Source organism: Mustela nigripes, chromosome 13 (assembly GCF_022355385.1).
Source record: "Mustela nigripes isolate SB6536 chromosome 13, MUSNIG.SB6536, whole genome shotgun sequence".
Taxonomy (NCBI): Eukaryota; Metazoa; Chordata; class Mammalia; order Carnivora; family Mustelidae; genus Mustela; species Mustela nigripes.
The window spans coordinates 86,671,314-86,676,949 of record NC_081569.1 but is presented as its reverse complement, the minus strand read 5'-3'; positions in this window follow the sequence as shown (position 1 = coordinate 86,676,949).

Genomic DNA, 5,636 nt, shown 5'->3' with positions numbered 1-5,636 from the left:
ATCTTTTGCTCAGATTCTTTATTCTCCATCATTTGGTCTTCTATATCACTAATTCTCTCTTCTGCCTCATTTATCCTAGCACTAAGAGCCCCCATTTTTAATTACACCTCATTAATAGCTTTTTTGAATTCAACTTGGTTAGATTTTAGTTCTTTTATTTCTCCAGAAAGGGATTCTCTTAATCTTCCATGTCTTTTTTGAGCCCAGCTAGCACCTTGAGAATTGTCATTCTGAACTCTAGTTCTAACATATTACCAATGTATAGATTAGGTCCCTATCTGTCAGTACTGCCTTTTGTTCTTTTTCTTGTGATGAGTTTTCCCATTTTGTCATTTTATCTAAATAAGAATATATCAATTAGATAATAAAATACTAAAATGATGGCAAAGAACCCAGAAAAATGTATGCTAACCAAATCAGAGGAGACCCCAAACTGGGAGGAGAAGAATGAGGATAAAAAGAAATTAAAAAAAAGAAAAAAATATATGACTGGTGAATAGTGAAGAAAATATATAGAAATATAAATAAATAGTGAAAAAATATATGTATGAGTGGTGAATAGCACAGAGCCACCCACTTGAAATTAGGTGTATTTTATTCTCTTAGAAGAAACTACCTCCCCCAATTTTTTTTAACATAATTTTTTAAAAAATTTCTTTTCAGTGTAACAGAACTCATTGTTTATGCACCACACCCAGTGCTCCATGCAATACATGCCCTCCATAATACTCACCACCTAGCTCCCCCAATCTCCCACCCCTCACCTCTTCAAAACCCTCAGATTGTTTTTCAGAGTCCATAGTCTCTCATGGTTCATATCCCCTTCCAATTTCCCTCAACTTTCTTCTCCTCTCCATCTACTTATGCCCTCCATGTTATTTGTTATGCTCCACAAATAAGTGAAACCGTATGATAATTGACTCTTTCTGCTTGATTTATTTCACTCAGCATGATCTCTTCCAGTCCCATCCGTGTTGATACAAAAGTTGGGTATTCATCCTTTCTGATGGAGGCATGATAACGCATAGTGTATATGGACCATGTCTTCCTTATCCATTCGTCCATTGAAAAGCATCTTGGTTCTTCCCACAGTTTGGCGACTGTGGCCATTGCTGCTATAAACATTGGGGTACAGATGGCTCTTCTTTTCCCTATCTCTGTATTATTGGGGTAAATACCCAGGAGTGCATTGGCAGGGTCATAGGGAAGCTCTATTTTTAATTTCTTGAGGAATCTCCACACTGTTATCCAAAGAGGCTGCACCAACTTGCATTCCCACCAACAGTAGAAGAGGGTTCCCATTTCTCCACATCCTCTCCAACACACCTTGTTCCCTGTCTTGCTAATTTTGGCCATTCTAACTGGTGTAAGGTGGTATCTCAATATGGCTTTAATTTGAATCTCCCTGATGGCTAGTGATAATGAACATTTTTTTCATGTGTCTGATAGCCATTTGTATGTCTTCATTGGAGAAGTGTCTGTTCATGTCTTCTGCCCATTTTTTGACATGATTATCTGTTTTGTGTGTGGGGGATTTGAGAAGTTCTTTATAGATCCTTGATATCAACCTTTTGTTTCTATACTGTCATTTGCAAATATCTCTTCCATTCTGTGGGTTGCCTCTTTGTTTTGTTGACTGTTTCCTTTGCTGTGCAGAAGATTTTGATCTTGATGAAGTCCCAAAAGTTTATTACCGCTTTTGTTTCCTTTGCCTTTGAAGACATCTTGAAAGAAGTTGCTGTGGGTGATATCGAAGAGAGAATTGATTCCATTTACTATAGCATGAAGAACCATAAGATACTTGGGAATAAACCTAACCAAAGAGGTAAAGGATCTGTACTCAAGGAACTACAGAACACTCATGAAAGAAATTGAAGAAGACACAAAAAGATGGAAGACCATTCCATGCTCTTGGATCAGAAGAATAAACATTGTTAAAATGTCTATACTGCCTAGAGCAATCTATACTTTAAATGCCATTCTGATAAAAATTCCACTGGTATTTTTCAGAGATGGAGCAAATAATCCTAAAATTTGTATGGAATCAGAAGAGACTCCAAATTGCTAAAGAAATGTTGAAAAAGAAAAACAAAACTGGGGGCATCACATTACCTGATTTCAAGCTTTACTACACCAAGAGAGCATGGTACTGGCATAAAAACAGACACACAGACCAGTGGAACATAGTAGAGAGCCCAGATATGGACCGTCATCTCTATGGTCAAATAATCTTCGATAAAACAGGAAAAAATATACAGTGGAAAAAAGACAGTCTCTTCAATAAATGGTGCTGGGAAAATTGGACAGCTATATGTAGAAGAATGAAACTCGACCATTCTCTTACACCATATGCAAAGATAAACTTGAAATGGATAAAAGAACTTAATGTGAGATAGGAATCCATCAGAATCCTAGAGGAGAACATAGGAAGTAACCTCTTTGATACCTCCCAAAATTTTAAAGAAACAAAAAATTATATATATACAAAAATAAGGGTAAACATGGTGAAGGGATGGAATATGATTTTAAAGATTAAAATTTTAAAAATTCTAAAAAAGGAATGATAATATAAGTTGGTTGTAAAAAGAAAGAAGAAAAAAAAGGGATGGGGGAGAATATACTCAGGCTGGAGACTAGAACAAAACCCTGTGCTAGATTTAGGGTATATTTTGATCTATTAGAAGAAGTTGTATCCCAAAATTTTTTAGAAAAAAGGAAAAACCCTATATGTATACAAAAAATAAGGTTAAATACAATGAAGGATAAAATATGACTATAATAATGAAGGTTTAAAATTATTTTTTTTTAAAAAGTTATTGTTAGGATAAACTAGTTAAAAATGTCAGAAGAGGAAAGAGGACAATCAAAAATATTAGAATAAGAAAAAATAAAATAAAAAAAATTTTTATTAACTTTGTAAGACTAAAGGATCTTAGGGAGAAAGCCATGAATTCCATGAATTAACTTCTATCTCTGGAATTCCACTGTTCTCCTTGATCAGTGAGCTTCATCTTGGCCAGATGTTCTTGCTGATCTTTTGGGGGGAGGGGCCTGTTGTAGTAATTCTCAAATGTCTTTGCTGGAAGCAGAATTGCACTGCAGTTGCCAGAGGCCAGGCTAAGAAATCTGCTTGAGTTTGCTCTAGGGAGTTTTTGTTCCCTGAATGCTTTCCATAGAGCCCTGGAGAACAGTAATGAAAATGGAAGCCTCCCAATCTCCGGCCTAGAGGAGCCTAGAGCTTGGGGCCCCACTGCTCAGTGTGCCTTCTTCCCATCTCCCTGGTCTCCAGCTGCAGTCTGAGCTTACCTGTGCTGTGATGATGCACAGCTCCATTTGGAGTCTCCAAACCCAGCATATTCCTGCTTCAGAGGAGGAAGTTGAGTCACCCTGGATCTGCCACTTGTGGGGTCCCTGCTCAAAGAGCAGTGGTCTGACTGGGTCTTGGATTATGGTTTAAGGTAACCCTGAGCTGAAAGCTCACTCTTTGTCTCTGTCTCTGTAGTTGGCTTCCCAGCTCTGATACCTGTGAGCTCTGCCACTCAGACACTCCTGATCTTTCAGTGACTGTGCAGGTCCCGAGACCACAGTGTCCATGCGAGGGCTCTACCCCTGCTTAGCTTCTGGAGTGATGTCCCTCAGTGAAGAAACTTCTAAAAGTTCTGATTTTGTGCTCTGTTGCTTCACAGCTTGCCAGGAACTGGCCCCACCCCTGTGGTCTATCTTCCTGTCACCTCAGATTCACTGCTCTGCACATCCTACTTTTTCCAAAAGAGGTCTATTTTCTTTTCCTGGAATTGCTGCTCTTCTCTTCAATCTCCTATTGAGTTTGTAGGTGTTAGGAATGGTTTGATAACTATCAAGCTGAACTCCCGCAACTTGATGTCATTTCAGTCTGCTACTCCTCTGCCATCTTGCCTCTCTCAGATGTTATCATTTTTATTACTACTACCACTAATTCATTGGAAGAGATAGACCAGCCCACTCCTCAAATGGGAAGTAGGGGGTGTTGAGGAAATAGTTCTTGCTATAATCACTGAAAGCTCCTCAAACAACTCTTTCTCTAAACAAACAAACAATCAAACAAACAAACCTTTCCTCTCATGTGACTTTAACTCCTTTTATAGTAGCTTGTTCTCTTGGGCAAAGCATTGCCCTCTTGCTGTGATCCTCTCTTAAAGTGGAAATATTCATTGGGACAGCATTTTAGGCCCCCAATATCTTATTATGGAACAATATTTAGAGTTTCTTTTCTGTATGGGGGAGGGGGAGTGGGTTGGATTCATAAAGGGAAAATGACTTGGTTCTTAAAAGGTGAAGGGAACATAGAGGTAGGTAGGAAGACTAAGAGGAAAACCAGAATATAAAACAGGTACCCCCTCCAACACCCCAATTCAGAATTCCAGTCAGCAAAGAGTGTACTATACTTACCAGTTGTGAAAACTTAGATACAGGATCATTGCTGGTTTCCAAGTGATATTCTGGGGGCTTAGGATTTTTATATCTAAAATTGAATCTTCATCTATAACATCACTACATTTGGGAAAAAAAAATCTGCAAACTATATTTTGGTGATACCTCCAGTCCTCTGCTATTTCTTGTTTATATGTAACAGAGACAAAATGGGGCTTGATGGATATGGTTCTAGTAGTGAAAGAAGCCATTAAAGAGAAAAAAAGATGGAGACTAAAACACCATCCAGGTGGAGGAAGAACATACAATTATAGGATCCTGAAGAATTAAGAGATCTCTTGAGAATTATTGGTTCTAGCCATAGGAATTATAGAAACACGGATATTAGCAAAGAAAGAAGCTATGTAGAATACCTAGGAAGGTGAGATCAGAATGGAAAGTCTTTACATGAGAAACTGAATTAAAATAAAATTAATATTGATTAAAATTAAAGTGCATTCTGGAGCTATATATAACCATTAGCAATCTAAAAGATAGCTTTTGGTTGGAGAGGAAGGTCATCAATCTCCCATTGTTTAGCATCACCTTCACATTCAAGCTTCTCTTCCTGCAATGTTTCAGGCTTTTATATCCAGGGAGGGCACATATTTGTGAAACTGACATTATTAAATGAGTTGGTGGGAGAAGAGTAGGTGAATCTCAGAATATCAGGGAAGGTCTCAACGTTGAGAGTTGAATCATGGTAGTTGAATCATTGTAGCTTATTAAATGTTGTGCTGTGCATAAATGAGAGAGGTGGTCCATTCTGCTGTTTTCTTTGTTTTGACTAAGGAAAAACTTCCCCTTCCCTTGCTCTGTCCTTCTTTCCTGTCATCTTTCTTAGGACCTGTTGACTTATGTTCTTCCAAATGCAAGTTTCATCTCTTAAAAATAAGTCATAGTTTTAAATAACGTTTATATAAATGATTTTTAAAAATTTATTTATTTATTTTCAGCATAACAGTATTCATTGTTTTTGCACCACACCCGGTGCTTCATGCAATCCATGCCCTCTCTAATATCCACCACCTATTCCCCCAACCTCCCACCCCCTGCCGCTTCAAAACCCTCAGATTGTTTTTCAGAGTCCATAGTCTCTCATGGTTCACCTCCCCTTCCAATTTCCCCCAACTCCCTTCTCCTCTCTAACTCCCCTTGTCCTCCATGCTATTTGTTATGCTCCACCA